Source organism: Rattus norvegicus, chromosome 17, assembly GCF_036323735.1.
Source record: "Rattus norvegicus strain BN/NHsdMcwi chromosome 17, GRCr8, whole genome shotgun sequence".
Taxonomy (NCBI): Eukaryota; Metazoa; Chordata; class Mammalia; order Rodentia; family Muridae; genus Rattus; species Rattus norvegicus.
Genome location: NC_086035.1, coordinates 19,752,893 through 19,772,520, shown reverse-complemented (window position 1 = coordinate 19,772,520; position 19,628 = coordinate 19,752,893). Strand labels below are relative to the sequence as shown.

At 44.0% G+C, this 19,628-nt stretch overlaps 1 long non-coding RNA gene across 1 annotated transcript; it reads left to right on the top strand.

Annotated features, from left to right (window-relative positions):
* Positions 1-20: 20 nt before the first annotated feature.
* Positions 21-4,649, top strand: LOC134482828 (uncharacterized). The gene is made up of 2 exons (XR_010059423.1): positions 21-620; positions 4,506-4,649. It is a non-coding gene; the product is annotated as an uncharacterized LOC134482828 (long non-coding RNA).
* The last annotated feature ends 14,979 nt before the right edge of the window (positions 4,650-19,628 follow it).

Below are 19,628 nucleotides of genomic sequence, written 5' to 3'. Positions count from 1 at the left end.
GTCGTAAGCTACAGTAGGAGCAAATAGTCCCCTCCTTGAACTCAGTAGGCCTGCCTTATCACCCAGGGCAGGCAATGTCATGCGGGACAAGCCTAGTGGATCTTAGAGTGCTCCCTGCCTTATCACCCAGGGCAGGCAGTATCGTGTGGGACAAGCCTAGTGGATCTTAGAGTGCTCCCTGTGTGTTCCCAAGTGAGCATCCCTGAATTGTACTCATCAGAATGCCGGGTGATGAAGGATTGAACTACTGAACCAGACAAATGAGGCTTGGAGATCTGCTAACTAAACCTTATTTTCAGGAAAAGAATTCCCGGACTAGAAGAGTCATATTTTCTGACAAAATATGTACTAACTTAGGCTTGGTTAATATCCAAGTGGAGGAGTGTTGGTTCTTTATATGATAAATAACTGGGTCTGTGATAAAGACTTTTTTGTGACCTCTTGTTATCAAAAGTCCCCAGAAGAGGTTAAGAAACCAGGAAGGATTCTGGCTATTCTTAAACCTAGATGCCAGAAAGAGGCTTGAAACACAAGTGACAAAGAAGTGGCACAGCCACCGAGGCAGGAGGACAGCAGCAAAGATCGAAAGGTTGGGCCATTGTGCTGAACGTTGCTGACAGGTACAGCCTTGTCCTTTGGATCTGCAGCAAAGGGGGCGGTTGTAAAGAACTTGACTGTCTTTGCCCTGTTGCTGGAAGGGGTACCCCAACTTCTTGGAACTCCTAAGGAAGGGGGTGAAGGGAGTGGCTTTCTCATTCATGGGCAACCCTGACAGTTGGTACAAGAGACTGTAGAAGACAAGGGGATGAGAAGACAGCGACTTGTTCCGTGTACTAAGGGAACTGTCAGTCTCCTACTAAAGTAGTTTGCCCATGTGTAGAGTATTTGTTCCAAGATCCCACTGAGTGCCTACACTTTGCATGGCACCAAACTCTATATACACTACAGGTTCCCCGTACATGCACACTTAGGATAAGTTATCTTCATTAACTAAGATAATTTATATCTTAGTGACTTCAATATCTGGTCTTGTTTTCTTCCTCATTAAGTTAAGACACTATGTCTTAACCAATGCAAAATCTAAATGTCAGGACAATTGAGATTGGATATGGGGAGAGCTCATGACCCCAAGCTGGAAGTCACCTTTGGAAAACAATTTCTAAATGGCAAAAGCCCCACATGTCCTTGTCAACATAAGATTCTTTGTCCACATGATCCTTAGAAAGGTCAAGAAAAATAATAGGTATAACCATAACTAGAGTGTCGATAATTAATACATAATACTTACTGGCCCTTGGCACTAAGACAATTGGATGTAGATGCATTAATTTCATTTAACAATGCATGTGACATGTGAAGTAGGTTTTACCCATTTGACAGATGAAGAAACTGAGGTACAGAAAGAGTAACTTACCAAGGATGTCCAGCCATTCTTGATAAAGCCTTAATGTTCATCATATCTTGACTTCTCTGCAACTTGTTCCTAAATATGGCTATACATTTAAGTCATCTGGAAGAAATTCATCCATCCATCCATCCATCCATCCATCCATCCATCCATCCATCCATTCAATTTTTATGCTGCTAGTTATCAGATTCAAAGCTTTATGAATATGAAGCATGCACTTTCCCACTGGGCTTACACCTACCTGTCTGGGGGATTTATACATTTTTAAATAGCCACATTATACACAAGATGAATTAAATCAAGAGGTGGGGTAGGAGACAGACACCATTAATTTCAAACAGCTCATTTCAGACTTTGAGAACTAGCTCCTAGGCTTCGTTGCTGACTGTTGCTCAAACATAAGTGCACAGACTAATCCCTGAGAGGTTGTGCAAGGGAAATTACCCACCTTCCCTGCTTGCCTTGGAGGTACCAGGCCAGAGCATCCCAGATGGGGCCCTCCTGAGCTGAGACGAAGGCCTCTCCTTTAATTACAGGTTCTCACAGATTCAGATGAGGGCAAGCTGAGCTATTACAGAAGGGGTGGCCACACCAATGTGATTTACTGTGATTTTTGTCACCACACTACAATTTAATTCTCCTCCCAATACTTAATGTTCATTTTAATAAACTAAGAAGTAGTGTGGGAGACGCTTCTGCAGCTCCCAGGGAAGTATTAATTCACTGTTAACTGCCTAGACTGGTAGGGAAAGAAAGACACAGCCTTCGTTTCCACAGTAATCATTCTTGCAGGGAAATTCCTGGGCACGAAGCTGGGTATTTCTGCTGAACATTTAGCCCATAAACCCAGCTGTAATTTACGGAGACTCTAGCAGGAGAAGCTGTAAACGACACTCCCTCCATCAGCATGCGAGTCTGGGAACTTGAAGAATAGAGCCTGTCTTGACTTGGTGTTGTAGCAAGGGCAGGCCATCAATTACAGCCAATAAGAGGAAGGAGGAGGCTGTGTGAGAGCCCTGGAAGTTAAGAGTCAGCTGGTCAGCACCCTCTCTCCTCTCCTCTCCCCCCTCCTCTTTCCTTTCCCATTCTCTCTCCTCTCTTCCCTCCCTCCTTTCTCTTTTTGTCTTTCTCTTTCTTTTCTCTTTTGTTCACTCTCCTTCCCTTCCTCTTTTCCTCTCTCCCCTCCTTTCTAATGGTGGCACTGCTATATTTCTGAAACCTTCTTTGACAAGGTTAAGAATAGCAGTGAATGGTACAGATCTGTAATCACCAAGTGGTATGTTGAGGTAAAACAATTATTGCAAGTTCTAGGTCAGCTTTTTTTTAAAGTGAGTTCTGGGTCATCTTGTTAAGACTCAACCAAGGACATTAATTAACAATAAAAGCAAATAACATATGAGGACAAGATAGGACCTCAAGCAGCCAACTGGACCTCAAATTCGAAATGGAACCTGATAGCAATTGACTGATTGTGGGGTAGCACAGCCTTGGAGCCTCTATAAGGCCTACACTTGTAGCTCTGTGGCAGAGGTAAACTCCCTTTCCAACCATGAAGATAAACAGAATCCCATCTCAAAGCCTCCCAATGTTTTGTGGACATAAATACTGAGCTATAGGCCTAGGCAAGTGTTAGCCAATCAGGAGCTGGCATGATTACATCCCTCCCCTATGTAGAAAGCGACTAATCTTAATTCAACACACTTGCATCTGCCATTTCAAATTTTACATTAGCTTTATTTTATGTGTAAGTTTGCGTATCACTTGGCATGCCTAGTGCCTGAGGAGTCTAAAAGAGGGTTGGTCTAAGATCCCCTAGAACTGAAATGACAAATGTCTGTGAGTTACCAATGGGTGCTCAGAGTTGAACTTGTGTCCTTTGGAAGGGCAACCAATGCTCTTAACTGCTGGGCTATCTCTCCAGTTCTGTAGCTGTCATTTGTCTAAGGAGACTAGAATCAGGGTTGGAATTCCTTCTGTAGAAGCTACCAGACATTTGCATGGCTTTAATCTCAGCAGAGGAAGGATGGTAAGTTCAAGGCCAGCCTGGAGGGCTTAATAAGCTCACTACCTTACTATCTTTCCACTCCAGTATATGACAAAAACTGTTGCAGGATATCTGATCACATTATGAACTCCAAGGTTGTGAACTGGAAAAATCTTGTTGTGGTGTGACTAGCCCTATAACTTGCCTTTAACGCTAGGTCAAGAGACAGAGCAAGCAACCAGTTGACAGGGAGAGAACACAAAGAAGTAGAAGGGAGAGACATGGACTTGCAGGGTATTTAAGACAGCTGGGAGGAGGAGAAGGAGCTTTTCCTTCTGGGACATCGGTGGAGTAGGAAGCTCAGGTGGATGTTTTCTCTGCCTCTCTGAGCTTGCAGGTTTTCACCCCCGCATCTGACTCCTGAATCCTGCTTTAAAAACAACAACAAAATCCCCAAAGATTTCTGAGCTCCACCCCCACAGTCTGATTGGTCAGACAGGACCCGAGAATCTGCATTTCTAATGAGGTCCAGATGGTATGGATGCTGTGGCTATGGGAACCACTGTACTTCTCTGTAGCATGTGCTTATTTACCTGTGGGAAGTCCTTGCAAAGGGTTAATAAAACATCAAACTGTTGGTGATTTTATACTGGACATTGATGGATTTGGCCCTAGAGAAAATTCACTACAATGAAGAATGGCTACCAAGAAGAAAGGGCCAGGGAATTTTTCTCTAGGGTCATGAGTGACAAAGATCTTTAGATGATTATAATCAGGGAGGAAGCCATTTGCCTGTCTGCGACCTTTTTGTATCTTTAGGTTGACCACAGGGCATTCTCCATCTTGACTTGGAAGTGATTAATTCCCAGGGCTCTTGGAAAGGTTAGGCATGGGAGATTTGATTAAGAGACACATAGAAGAACAAGATGCAATGCTCGGCGGTGAGCCCGGATGCTGCGCTGATCGGGAAGAGAACTTCTGTCTGCGCCTTCTACAGAAACCACTTACAAGACACGGCTGCTCCCATGATTCTACAAGGCTCATCAAGAACAAGGAGAAAGGTGAATTCAAAGGCCATTTTCAAAATGTGTCTGTTTCTTTGTCTCCTTCCAGGAGGACCCTCCAGCAGTTTCCAGAAGGACCCTCCAGTAGTTACCAATGAGGATGTCAACCAGTAGAAAAAGCAACTGTGATTGGGTTTAAAGCCAGACATGTCTGACTTGGCTAGTGATTGAAGACAGTAAAGGGCACGATGGAGATGCTCAGTGTGATTCATGAGTCTGTGTGTAGTCTGAGGGCAGCCTGAGTTATATACCGACCAACTGTGTTGGATCTGGGAGAGTAACTCCTGGTGCTGTGTTCTGGGCTCCTCCTCTGTTTTTCCTGCATCTCCTTCCTCTGGGGCTACATAAATGCTACAAGACATCAGGAAATGTTCCTCCTATGCCTTTTTCTGCCAAATAAGCCATTAGATGGTTTAATACAGGTATATAAAATAGGTAATGTATAAATCCATCTATTTAACTTTAGAAAATAACCCTGTGATGCTGAAAGAGAGCAGAGAGGTAGGGAAGGAAGCACTAGATATGTAGATCCGACTGTCCAGCTACAAGAAATAAAAAAAACAGTGGTCCATTTTCAAATGCACCACCAAGTCAGGTTAGGTCCAGCTACCTCGGAACAAGGGGACAATTGGTCCCTGCTAATGCCGCTGGTCTGGTCTAGCTACCCTGCACTCCCATTCGACACATAAGAATTAACATCCAGGCTTGCCCAAGGAACTGCAGACATGATAAGGTCACGTGTCTGAAAAGCGTTAAGATAAGCAAGGGGTAAAATGTAGAGATAAACCCACACGACGGTTTTATTGCATAAGTGGCAAAGGACATAGAAGATCGTATGCTCTACTAGCAACGACTCAGCCAAGGAGCGACCTGCATTTAGGGATCTGAAAACTGTCCTTTGAACTCCTGGAGTGCGTGCTGATATGCTGGGTTTTGGTTTTGCTTTTGTTTTTATCTCTGTTGGTGGTGCCTGGGTTCAAAAGTCCAAAAGGCAAGTCCTAGAGTATAAGCTTTCTCAGTTTTGCTACCGAGTGTCCAGTCCTTGCCATGAACATGCGCGCATGCGTGGGTTCATTCAGTCTTTGGATGGCTGATAGGCGTCCGCCTTAGGCTGACAGACACCTCCATGTGTTTATTTAGCATACCTTGGAATCGTAGACCGTAAAAGATGCTAAGTTTTGGTCCCAGTATCACAGAAACAAATGTGGAAGGTCGAGTTTAGAGCTGAGAGACACCTCAGAATAGACAGGCAAGGATCTGCTTGGGGGCAGTTACCTCGCAATGAGTGTGCGTGCCATTTGCAGCAGAGCAGAGCCAAGCTTACTGGAACCTAAGTCGTGTGCCGTTTCACTCCAACTTCATATTAACACCTATCCTTTCCCATGTCGGTCCTCCTTCTCTGCTCACAACAGCTTTTACCAATTACCCAACAGTAAAACATCTAGCATCAGAGGTTAGGGGGTTAGCCCAGTGGGAAAGTACTTCCCTAGCATGCACAGGACCCTGGGTTCAGTCCTCAGTACTGGGGAAATTAAATATATAAGTAAATAAAAGGAAGGAAGAAAGAGTAAAGAAAGAAGGAGGGGGAAAAAGAGAAATAAAGAAAGCAGGCAGGCAGGGAAAGAAAGAAGAATAATCACTGATTGCTAATTCTGCACCATGTGCATAAATAATATTTGTAAATATCACCTCATATGATCCTTATTTTAATTGTATTAGGTAATATTATCATCAATTATCAATTATCAAATATTATAATAATAATTATCAATTAGGTTGTAGGTGAGAAACTGATGCACACAGGACATGAGTAACTGCATGAAGTTTATGAGCGTCTATGTGAGTAAAGTCCATGACCCAAACTCTTCGTTTTTCCTCTGCATCTACTCATCCCCTCTCTAGAAGGAGAATCAATTCATGCAGGCACCAGAGAAATATTGTGCGGGGCTACGGCAATGAAACAGTTAACTCGTTTCACACTTCTGCAATACTCGTCTTGAATGTGGGGTAAAGATAGCGTGAGCCCCTAGAAGCTGTTTTTAAGGATTGACTGGAATAAGTTGTGTATGTCACAAAGTGTCATTGAGCACACACGCAAATGCTATGAGGCTAGAGAGACAGCTCAGGGGTTGGGAGCCCTGGCTGCTCTCCCAGAAGCCCCAAGATCAGCTCCCAGCACCTACGCTGATGGCTCACAACCACCTGTAGTTAGTAGCTCCAGGGGATCGGATGCCCTCCTCTGTGTCATGCCTGCACACACACATATGTGGCACAAAAGCACACATATACACATAAACAGAAATAAAATAAACTTACCTGTTTAAAAGTTGTCATTTTCCCCCTTTGGGGAGTGTGTGTGTGTGTGCGCGTGGATGTGTGTGTGTGTGTGTGTGTGTGTGTGTGTGATGCTATAATACACACATGGAGGTCAGAGAACAACTTACTGTAGTGAGCCCCAGAGACTGAACCTGGGGCATCAAGTGCTTTTTATGTACCACCAACTTGTGGTGTCAAGTGCCTTTACACACAGAGCCATCTTGCCAGCCTGAGAATTCCATCTTGTTATTGTTAGCCAGTGAACTTTTGGTAGGTTACTGCACTCGCGAGAAGAAACCAATCCACGTCCACTTGCATTGGCTTGGCCACTCTCCACTCCCATCTTGTTCTCCGCGCATCACCACTTCACCACTCATATCAGAGTCCTTCCTGTTCATCTGCTTGTCTGGCCATTGCCCGCTACTGTCTTCAATTTTCAGATGGGGTCTTGCTCCGTCGCTTATGCTAGCTTCAAATGCCTAGGCCCAGATCATCCTCCTGTCTCAGCCCCCAAATAGCCAGGAGCATAGGTGCGTGCTACTGCACATAGCTTATCTCTACTATTAGATGGGGTTCATTCCCTATGAAGTCTCAAGAGCTCCAGAGTCTATCAGAGGACTTAGCTCGTTATAAGTCACATAAACAGGACTAGAATGAACTAATGTATAAGTCGACAGAAGTGCCTGTACCAAATTATCTTGTACCTAACATGAATTTTCTTATTCATTTTAGCCTAAAAAAAAAACATTAAGGACTGCCAAGAATACAGGACTCTAAACCTTCCATTTATGGCTATGTAATGAATTCCTGATGCCATTAGTATTTCTGTGGCTCTGGTCAAAAGTCAAAGCTATTCTACTCCATTGAAAATCTACAGAGAAGGATAGGAAGAAGAGAGAGAAAATGCATGTAGCTCCTTAGAGAAGGGAATTAAAGCCAAATATAATTGAAGCAAGAAGCAATCAGAACATGCAACAACTGTTATTTTAAGAAAAATAAATTCATGAGATTCAAATCTCAGCATGACAGGAAAAAAAAAAGCATTTTCCCCCCTCACATTTTCCACAAGATGTTCAGCAAGATGAATCTGTCAAGAAATGGCGGGGGGAAAGGTCACATGAAGCCTGACAGGAAGTCGTGGATGGAATTCATTCTGTCACGTGGAATCATCTCAATTAAAATACAGCTGGAAGATTGTCATTTAGATCCCCATCTTCTGGGGATCTTTTATATGGCGTATTGACAGGGTTTGTTTATTTCATAGGAGCTTCTGAAATATCCCATTAGCCTGAGATAATTAATGTATGAAATGGTCTGTTGGCTTTATTTTGACAGGAACTGTCTCAGATATATGGGAACTTGATTGTAAATACAGCAGAGATTCCCTTGGGATGTCTAGGGTCTGCTTTAGTTTGTTGGACAGTGCAAAGTCTGGGGTCCTGTCATCTGCCACACTGGGTAACAAGGAGCTAGAGGCTGGACACCTAGGTGAAGACTCACCTGAGTGAAGGCCAAGCTATAAACAATTGGTCGTTGATAAGACTCTGGGAGGGTGATATTAGCTATTACTCTTGTCTCCAAGACTAAATGTCTGACAAGAAGAAACCTAAGAGAGGAAGGATTTATTCTGGTTCATGTTTTGAGGTTCTCTGTGGCATGGAGAGCATCATGGTGGGTGCAGTCCTTCCCTGTGGCAGCAGGAAGCAGAGGGGGATGTAAGCTCCAACTCACTTCCCCCTCTTTCTTTTTCCTCAGCCAAGGACCCCAGCCGATGGCATAGTACTATTATATTCATGGGGGGTCTTCCTCTCTGTTAATTCTCTCTGGGTTAATTCTCTCTGGAACACCTAGATCAGGCTAGCCTCAAATTCCTGGGCTCAATCAATCCTCCTAATGTCCTGGGAAGTCTGCCTCTCTGTCTGTCTGTCTTTCCTTTTTTCAAAAAATTGTTTGCTGTTATTCTTATTCTTATTTGGGGACAGGGTCTCTCTTTGTAGCCTTGCCTGTCTTGGAACTCAACTTGCTATGAAGACCATGCATTTTTCTCTGCCTCTTGAATGCTGGGACTAAAGGCATGAGCAACCATGGCTGGCTGAAAAATGTTTTTTAATTTGGTTAAAGTGACAACCAGAATTAGTCATCACAAACAGGGATTGGCACAGACAACTCACGTTCAGGCAGGTAAGAGTGTTGAGCATGGAAATGGGCTGATCAACCTGTCCTTGTGGGGCAAAGCACTGAGTCATTAGCAGTGGTCATCAATTTCCACTGTGTGGAACATTCTGCCAGGGCTGATTTCAATTAACTATAAAATATTTGATTCTGTGTACAGCAAGGTGCTGGGATCAGGCCATCATGTATCCTGGGAAAGCATTGTAAATATTAAGTTACTCCTCAACTGCTGTGTAGTTATTATTTTAATTGAAACATTTCTTTCTGGAAAGAGGCTTCTTAAGACTCAGGGAGTAAACAGCAACTTACAAGGCTTAGGAAATTCCTGAAGTTTACAAGATTCACAAGGTGGTAGGTAGCAAGTGCTGGAGGGAAAGTGCTCTCAGGCAGGCAGAGCTGACTGTAAGTGGTTTAAGTAGTTCTGGGGACATAGCTTTCTGATTTATCATTCATATTAAGGTGGGATTTTGGGTTACTCATGGTCCTGAAAGGAACCCCCATTCATACTCCTCGAAGTAAACAGAAAATTCACTCTTTCCCCAAAGCTAGACTGGGGCACCATTTCATTGATCTGTTGCTGGTTCTTGACCTGTGGAAGTGGATGTTTGTTCATATCTCCTCAGAAAAAGTCACATGATATTGGACCAGATTTATTTTTATTTTCGAAAAGTCAACCACCAGCTATGGTGATCCAGTACAAACCAGCTTCAATATGTCACTTGGTAAGAAGATATTGTTCAAAGCAGGCCTCAGGGATCCCAGTTGAGAAACTGTGGGAATAGACTGCAGGCAGGTATGGAACCTGAGCTGTTTGGGAAATTGATCACAACTATCCCTTCTTTAAGATAACATCAGGAGTCTGAAGAGATGGTTTATGTGGTAAGGGTACTAGCTGCCAAGCCTGACAACCTGAGTTCAATCCCACATGGTAGAGGCAGAGAACAAAGTCCTACAGATTATCCTATGACCTGTACATGTACATCATGACATCTGTATCCCTGACTCCTAACACACACACATACACACACGCACACGCACACATGCACTCATGCACACACACACACACACACACACACACACACACACGCACACACACTCATGCACACATGCACACACAGCTATGATTTTTTTAAGATCAGGAATGAGCACTGTATTTATTTATTGACTTGCTTACATATCTGTGCATATTTATTGGCTTGCTTACATATCTGTGTATACTTATTATTTATTACACCTGGCAGGCAAGTGAATGACATAGAACTAGAATTCCTAGGGAAAGTCAGGAGAGCATATGTAGAGACTGAACAATAATAGTGCTGACTGACTTTGGACATTCTATTTTTGTGACAAACACTGCATTTATATACCCTACCTTTGACCTGCAGGTTGGGGCTGAAGGGGAAGGAAGCCCACGTGACTAGAATGGTGTCTAGCAGAGATTTCTGTGTGAGGAAAGCAGTTGGTGTGTAAGAAAGAGCCAGTGACAGGAATGGTGGTTACCTAGCGATGGCCACATGAGTTTTCTTCGGTCAGCCCTCTCAGTGCATTGAAGCTCATTTTAAGGGAGCTGTGATGGAGACATGCTGTGCTTCGGTAACTACTTTTTAAATCATAGAGAAATGTGACTGACATGTTAATGCAGAGTTTGGAGTTTGCCTAACTGGTTTCCTGTCTTGCTTTGGGGATTACAGTTAAGTGATTGGAAGCATCTCAGAAGAGACTTTGAACTTTGAACTTTTAACATTCTTGAGACTGTTAGAGACTATGGGACTTTTGAAGTCGGACTAAATGTATTTTGCCTTATGCTATGGCTCTGTATGACCCCCAGAGACTTATGTGTTTGAACAAGCCTATGGAGGCCAGGGAGTGGAATGTGGTAGTTTGAATAGGCTTGGCCCAAGGAATGGCACTATTAGGAGGTATAGTCTTGTTGCAGTACATGTGGCCTTGGAGGAAGTGTGTCACCATTGGAGTGGGCTTTAAGGCCCTCCTTCTAACTTCCTGGAAGCCAGTCTTCTCCTAGTTGCCTTCGGAACAAGAGGTAGAACTCTTAGCTCCTCCAGCCCCATGTCTGCCTGGATGCTGTCACACTCCCACCTTAATGATAATGGACTGAACCTCTGAAACTCTAAGCCACCCCCAATTAAATGTTGTTCTACATAAGAGTTGCTTTGGTCATAGTATCTATTCACAGCAGTAAACCCTAACTAAGACAACAGGCTCAGCTTTAAAACAGCCTACGTTAGAATGAAATCATCCTTTGTATTATTTACAGGGAGTTTGACTGACCAGTGAGTCTGATTAGTTTTGCTGCCCCCACCCCCCTCTCTATGCCCTCCAGTTCTCTCGGTGCTAAGATTACAAGCTCCCTCACCCTCTAAGACAGGCTTTCTCTAAATAGCTTTGTCTGTCCTGGAACTCACTCTGTAGACCAGGCTGGCCTACAGAGATCTGCCCGCCTCTGCCCCTTCGGATTGCTGGGATTAAAGGCATGCACCACCACTCCTAGAGATTGCAAGCTTTTTAATGTGGGTCTTGGTGTATATAACAGTGGAGAAAGTTAACTCAATAATAAGCATGCATGGATGCATTCATTTCTCTCGATTCTTAACTGTGGTCGACGTGATATGACCGGCTGTTTCACGTTCCTGCTGCCTTGTCCATCCTGCTGTGATGGACTGTAACCTGTAATCATGACAGTAAACCTCACTTCAAAGCAGGAAGCCAGAGGAAAACAGGAAAGGTGTACTTTCTTCCGAGGTGCACCTTCAACTGGAATGGGCATCTTATCTCATTAACGTCTATGTTTAGTTAGCCACCTATTTGTGAGATGCAACACTTTAGTGGCAACCAACAGAGAAGCCAAGGTATTACAATCCATAATTAAAACAGCACAGACAGGGCAACTCTGTGTTTGCTCATTCGGGGCCACTGGCAAAACCAGTGCCCGAGGAATGTCCTCACCTCTGCCACCTTTAACCTGTAGTCTTCTGGTCTCCATGGAGACGGTCGCTGAAAACTCCAGACATCACCTATTCACCACAACAGCCAGAGGCTGTCCAAATTTAACTAGAAGGCTCCATAGCTATGGATAGCTCATTGGATACAATTGCATCATGGGTTATGTGGACACTAGTCACAGACAAAGGTGAGCATCATGATAGACTGACATCAATCACCTCTTTTATAGGGAGGAGTAGATACTAAATAAAATGGGGCCTCCCTCAGAAATTAAGGAGATAATGACCTTTTACTCACTATCAATATTATCAACTACACAAGGGCTCCCTGGGTGTACAGGTTTATAATATAGGTATACAAAGCCACCGTTTGGTTATAATAAATAAAATAAATTTATTTTAAAGTAATTCTTTGATAAGCATATAATTTACCATCTATTAAAGATAAAACAAATTTGCACACTAAGGAGATAGACTTACTTGTTTGTTTTTACGTAAAGAATTAAATCTTAGTTGAATATTTGGTACTGTAGAATATAGAGTGTCTTCAACACTGACTTGTGTTTTTATTTTGTAAAAATGAGGGATGAGGTCACCACTTCACGTGAATACATAGTGTAAAACAGCGGAAGTGTAGTTAGGGATATTTTGGATACTCTATCTTACTCCCTGGCTAATATTCATTTCGCGATATTTTTTTTCGTATGAAATCAAGTCGGCAGTACAAACATCAGTTTTTAAAGGTAGACACCCTGACCAACACAGAGGTAAGGTATGCCCATTTGATATTTGCGTACTGAGAATGCTGCCAGGAAAATATTAAGAGGATTTGTTTTAACATGAGCGTTATGTTTCTGTAAGGACAAGAAACTTCTTCTGTACGGCAGAGAACGTACTATAATTCATCACCTGCAATGGTCTCAGACCAGAGCCAGGTCGCTTCAGACAGCAGTTGTTGGCATGATGAGCAGGGTGTGGCATGATGACACGCACAGAGCAAAGTATGCATGTTGTATGTTCAGAACATCTAAATGCTTGGAGCAGAGAGGCATAGAATGCCTGGGAGAAGAGGTATTTAAGCACTTTGACCTGATTCCCAATGGTGCCTCTTTAGCCCAAAGACAAGGACCTAGAATCTTTGTGGGCCCAAAGGAAGATTAACAGCTTCTAGGAAACCGAGGTGACATCACAGGATGCCACACGATCTGGCCCTGCCGTGATCCCCTCAGCTTCTTCCCTCATTTCATTTTGAATTGATATCTGGTCATCATGTGTTAGGAAACCTTTTATTAGTCCTCCAGTCTTACTGCCCCATATTCTGTTATGGACCCCAGAGTTTAAGGAGCTTTGTGCTACACCAGGACTTTGGTATATGAAATTCTAGTTTCTAGCAAAGAAGTGTAGTACTTTTTCTGCAATCTCTCCCAGGGAGCAGTGAACCCTCTGCATTTCTCAGGCACATTAATTTAGTACTGAGGCATTAAAGTTAGTGACTCTAAGAACATCTCAGGGCTGTGAGGTCCCCTTGGGTAACAGGAGGCACACGATAGCACTCATCAAGGTCTAGCCACCCATCTGTGATGAGCCCTCACTCAGCATGCCCCAGGGCTGCTAGGACGATCATCTCCTGAGTGACTTAAACTGGCACAAATGCGTTATCTTACAACAGGGAGGAATTAAAACGGACCCCAGTAGGCTAAAATTGGGGTATCTGTTGGACTGTGTCCCTCCAGGAGGCTCTAGGGAAAACTATTTCCTTCATTTTTTTTAAGCTTCTGGAACATTCTCCAACTGCTAAGCCCTTTCTTCCATCTTTAAAGCTATCAAGTTACTTACCACCTCACACTGCTCTCATCTTGTCTTCTGGACTCTTGTACTTTTGAGGGTCCTTATAATTCCCATGGCCTCCTGCCCCTCCTTGATGGACAGCTCCCTCATCACCTGATTAAGATCTTAATTCTCCTTTGTCATAAGAAACTCATAGGTCCTGGGGATTTGAACTCAGAAATCTCAAGAGCAGGGAACATTAGTCTGTCTATCATAGCAGGTAGGAAAACAACTCCCTTTGCCTCCTCTATGATCTTTTTATTTAATCGTACTGTGGTATAGCATTTGGGACATGTCTGGCCTCAAAATAGTCCTGCCTCAGTTTCCTAGAATCCTCCTACCCCAGGTTATTTCATTAATCTCCGTGGCCTACACTGACTATCAGCTTTTGGTTTTGTTTTTGTTTTGTTTTTCTCCCTCTGAAGATGCACCATTGGGATCAGATCAAATTGTGTGAGCACCTCTTTCTCCAGGTTCTCTAGGCCTGAGATTTTTATCCAGTATCTTGTTACAGCCTCTCCATTTGCCTGCACTCCTTAGGGCTTGGGCTATATGTGTTCGTTTCTCTTTGGTGTGACTCCCTTGTCAGAATAAATCCATCTTGGAGCAGAAGGCATGTTTTTTTTCCTCATGAATCTGTGGAAACCAGGTGCTAGGATGAAAATTATCCCAACCCTCCGCTCTGACAGGCTGTACAAGATGCTGTTTCTATTATTACAGATTGGACCAGGTTATTTCAGCAGGTAAGAAAGGATCCTCAGGCTGGAAAGATGGCTTAGAGGGTAAAGCACTGGCTGAAAAACACACGCAAGGACTCAAGTCTGGATCCCCAGAACCCACAAAAAGCCGAGTATATTATTATGTATGAATGATCCTAACACTCTTACCCCAAGTTTGGAGGTGCTGATGGGAAAATGCCCTAGTTAGCCTGCCGTGTGCTGAGGTAGACTACAGAGCCTGTCCAAGCAAGGCAGAGGTGAGAACTGTACCTCAGGCTGTCTGTAATCTCTACATGCATTATACGCACAAACATGCACACAAATATATGCTCACACACACACACACAAATATTTTTTTAAAGTGATTCTCTTTCATACCTTCCCAACCTTTCTCAATCTTTGCCTTATTATTCTGTAATTTGAACCAATCACAGTGAGAAAACTGAAGACTCAGGAGGGGCCATCAGGGCAGCAGCTCATAAAAGGGACAGAAAACAGACGGAGATTGTGAACAATCTGACTCCCGATCACAGACTATGCACTTGGCTTCTGTGGATTCTGTTGATCCAGAATATCTCTAACAATGTGAATACTTTCTTACTTCAGACGAGTTTGGTATAGGGCTTAGTAGCTTAAAATTGTCCACACAGAAGCTCAGTAAACTTGGACATCATACTTCAGTCTAAATATTCTTGATCTTTAGATGACTTCTGTTTAGCCAAATGTAGCTCCTTTGGGACTGACAATATCACAGGAAACCCCATAGCCCTCAAGGGATGTGCAAGATACAACTCTGATTGAAAATATATTTGTTTCAACTATGCTGATTTACCTATCTCTGCCTCCCAAGTGCTGGGATTAAAGGCATGTGCCGCCACATCTGGCCCCTACTCACTTCTCCCCACACCCCCAGAGCTGAGGACCAAACCCAGGGCCTTGTGCTAGCGCTTTACTACTGAGCTAAATCCCCAACCCCGCCCCTACTCACTTCTGTGCTCATGTGGAGAAGTGCAGAAATTGGGATGAAGCTGTCTTGTGTTTCTTATAAAAGGTATATATCCAGTCAGGAGGGATCTACCCTCTGGCCTCATCAATTCCTGATGAACTCCTAAAGACCACATCGACAAACATCATCAACAATAGCAGGTAGCATTTTAACACAAATATTTTGGAAGAACATCAAGTCCATGACAAGGTCAATATATCTTTTCTTTTTTCCCTTTTCCCTTCCCTCTCTCTCCCTTTCATTATTGTCCTTTCTCTCCCCCTCTCTCTCCCTTTCCCTCTCCCTCCCTTCCTTCTCAATCCCTCCCTCCCTCCCTCCCCCTCCCCTCTGAGACTTCCAGTAAAGCCCAAAGTGGTTCTACCTAATAAACTTACCAACCTCAGACTCCAGGGATGTCCCAGGTCTCTGAAGCTCATTTCTAACCAAACAGGAAAGAAATCACTTCTTCAAATTTCTTTGGCACCCCCACCCCCACCCCCGCCAAGGCGGAACACGGGTTAGAAAGGAAAAGTCTAGATGGAGCAGGGGTGCTGGCATAGCTCTGAGCTGTCAGTCAAAGCTGTGCCAGCATTATGCTTATCATGTAAGTTCTTCTCCACCATCTTATTTCTGAGAGCCCTGTAATTACACAGCCGTGTGCATCCAAGCTGTCAACAGGATCTTCCGAGTGAAACGTACCTAAATAACTGTCTGTAAATGAGGAGAGGCCCATAATCAAAGGTGGGTCTCAAACAATCTCCTCCATCCTCTAGCCTGCTTCGTTCTCAGTAGACTGCTGTGATTCTGTTCCAACAGGGAGGGGGCGGGGGACGTGGGGGGAGGGGCGGGGATGCAGAGGTGAGGAAATCACCTTGGGTTTTAAGTTAATCAGGAACTACAAGGAGACTGTGCTCTGGACTCCAGTTACCCCGACACAGAAGAGTCTTGTCAGAGGCCAGCTCGCGGACTTGGTTTCTTTCATTTTAAAAGCTCATAAAACACAGTCTTGTTTGCTGATGGATTTTGTGGTTATCTGAAGTGAAAAAAATTACTCCCTGTTCCAGGTGGGCGGTAGGTGGGATAATGGCCCGCATCATAATCCTCTGAATCCGAGAATGTATCACCTCACTGTATAGAAGGGATTTGCAGATGTGCTAAGGATCTGCAGATGACAAGATTGTCCTGGAATCTGAAACCAGGCCAGTGGAACCATGAGGGTCCTTATAAAGAAAGGGGGCGGGGAGCCTAGAGTCAGGGAAGTGATTGATAGAAGCAGAAGTTGCAATATTGCAAACAGAGGTTCGGGGGAGGCACTTTCTAGACTGGGAAACGAGTTCTCCCCTGGAGCCTCTGGAAGGTCTGCTGCCCTTCTGACATTTTGACAGTAACTCAGTACAATCATTTCAGAACCACACATTCACAACTTTGTGCTGTTTAAAGGCATTTAAAGGTTGAATCGAATCTTTACCACCCAAATTCCTGTTGGGGTTAAATTCCTATTGTGAATTAGGCGTAAGTGTTATCTGATGGTGGTGTTGAGAGGCGGGGCTAAGTATCATAGGAAAAGTCATCCAAGTAGGTAGACCCCAAGAATGAATCCCAACGGGCTTTAAGAGGAGGGGTGGGGGTGGGGGAAAAGACAGAGTAAATTAGTTTTTTCTTTTATGTGCTTTATACCTACCTACCTACCTACCTACCTACCTACCTTCCTTCCTTCCTTCCTTTTTCCAACAAGGACAATCGATTTAACATTATCGACTTAAATTTATGTAATACTTAATTTAAATTTCCTGCCAGTGAAACACCTGCTGGCTGTGTTCACTGTGAACACAAACTCTTCAGGTAGTGTTTGCGTCCCCCAGGACCCTGAGACTTACAGCTTGGTTGTTTTTTTTTTGTTGTTGTTGTTGTTGTTGTTGTTGTTGTTTGTTTTTTTGTTTTTTTGTTTTTTAATTTCTTTTTCTGTACGGTTTCAGGGGTTGAACCTGAGCTCTTTACCTTCTTGGCACATAGTCTACCACTGAATAATTCTACCACTGAATAATACCTCCAGTCAGGACTCTGATTTCTAAATCTGATTTCAGTGCTTTGGAAATTTCTGGTCACTTAGAACTCCCAATCTGACCCCTCTCTGGGATAGCTAAGTATTTCCCTCTTTGGCATGCCTGACTTTTGAAAATATAATTTGTTTCCTCAGCTTTCTGCTTCCCCTAAAGTGTCCTAGTTTCCAATCTGAGGACTTTAGCTTTCTCCTAGCTGTTACGTTTCTGTCTTAAAACTGCCCCTTTGTGCACGCGCTTTGGGGCATTAAGGATTCTGAGGAGAGGCTGAGGGAAGATTCTGCCCAGCTCTTGAGCTCTGACAGCTTCTTTGTTCTTCCTCTTTGTCGCTTAAGGTTTTTCATTCTTATTCGTCTTAAAGGTTACAATGACCTTCAGATAACAGCTGGCAAGCCTGCGAGTGAGCGAGCGATATATTTCAAGTCCTTTTCCCAGCATTTTCTTTATCTGAGCCATAACCTGAGTATACTGCTAGGTTGTACTGGCCATCATGCTGTGGAAGTAAACAACGGGAAAGCTGAATCCAGGGAAGACAGTTTCACTGTGACTGCCAACAGCCATCCACAACCCGGGCTTCTCTCTAAGGACTTTGAAGTCTGTCCTGGGGAACAGAGTAGCCTGCAATGCCCTTCACCTCCTACTCCCTCCCTTCCTTCTTGTTTGGCTTCCCCTAATGTTGAATATGTCACTAGACTGTTAATGGATTCCCTCTGTGTTTTGGGGTCATTTTTTTTTAATATTCTTTCATACCCCAAGACCGCACGCAGTTGAAAACCGACTTTGAACTCTAGAGAGCCTTGTGTCTGAGATTTAGACTTTTCTGCTTTGCTCCTTTCTCTAGACATTAGCACACCAATGCCACCTGTTGACCCCAGAATGATCTTGTGTCCTCTCCGGGGTCCACATCGCCATTTCATAGATGGGGAGGGAGATACTGCCAGAGTCAGGCAGACTAAATCTTATGGAAGAATGGGAGACTGTTCCCTGCTAGTGCATGAATGTGGGGAGACATAAATGATATCTACCCACCTCAGCTAGGGAAGTGGTTGTTACAGGAGCCCAAGTGGCCAAAATATCGGTACCACTGAAGTGTCACCACATAAGCGTAGGTAGCAGCTCCCCTACAGCTGTGGAGATGGAGTCCCCACATGTAGTTAATCTTCTACCCTCTCTATAAGCTAGCACCATCTAGCAGCTGGCGGAGAGCTGTGCACATCTGGGAGAGGGATGCAGGAAGGAGTGGCTGGGATCCCAGGCAAGGTTTTAAGGACAAGCCCCATCTTGAGTCTCTCTTATGAGCAGTCACAGCGGCTCTGCTGAAAATGCTAATGGCTGTTATATTCAGAAGGCGCAATCTACAGCAACAGGCTACTCTCTCTACAGAGGACCGAGTGAGACAGCAGCGTGGCAAACAGCAGCAGCTTTATGGGATAGGATACCATGATCAAGGCAGTACATGTATTATTGGAGAATTATGCATGCTCCCCACAACACAGCTTTGTACGACTTTTCTTCTCGTGTCTATTTTAAGACCTAGGAACTCAGCTTTATCTTGGAAGATGGTGTTCTGTATCGGAAAGGACAAAGCGGAGACTGGGGGGAGGTGGGTACTTCCGACTGACTTTATCGACCATGGTGTGCTGTGGGAGTGTGGTGGTTACTGTTACGATTAACAGTGATAACTGCGAAGTACTCTCAGTTAGGTCTGTACTGTCTAGTTCAGAACTCACGACGGCCCTGTTAAGGGAGCGATTATTGTTGTTATTATCCTCATAGGCTAGGAAGAAAATGACGTTTTGAATGAGTCACTCAACCTCATATGTGAGTGACACTCAAATCCAGCTTTGCACAATCCGAGAGTGGACGAAACGATCCCTAGTGATGTTAACTGTCATAAGAGTAAGAACCGTGCATACACATACTCACCATGGTCATCCACTTCATCCCTCTCCAGGCCAGCAGAATCAACCGTTTAACTTGAGAGTGAAAATAAATCAGAACAGTCACTTAGTTCAGCCCCCTGAGTTTTCAACTATGGAAGCCAAAGCCCCCCCCCACTCCCAAGACACACTTTCAGTAAAACAACAACCTGACGTGTTGCCTTTTAGCATTTTGGGGAAGACATTTGCAGGT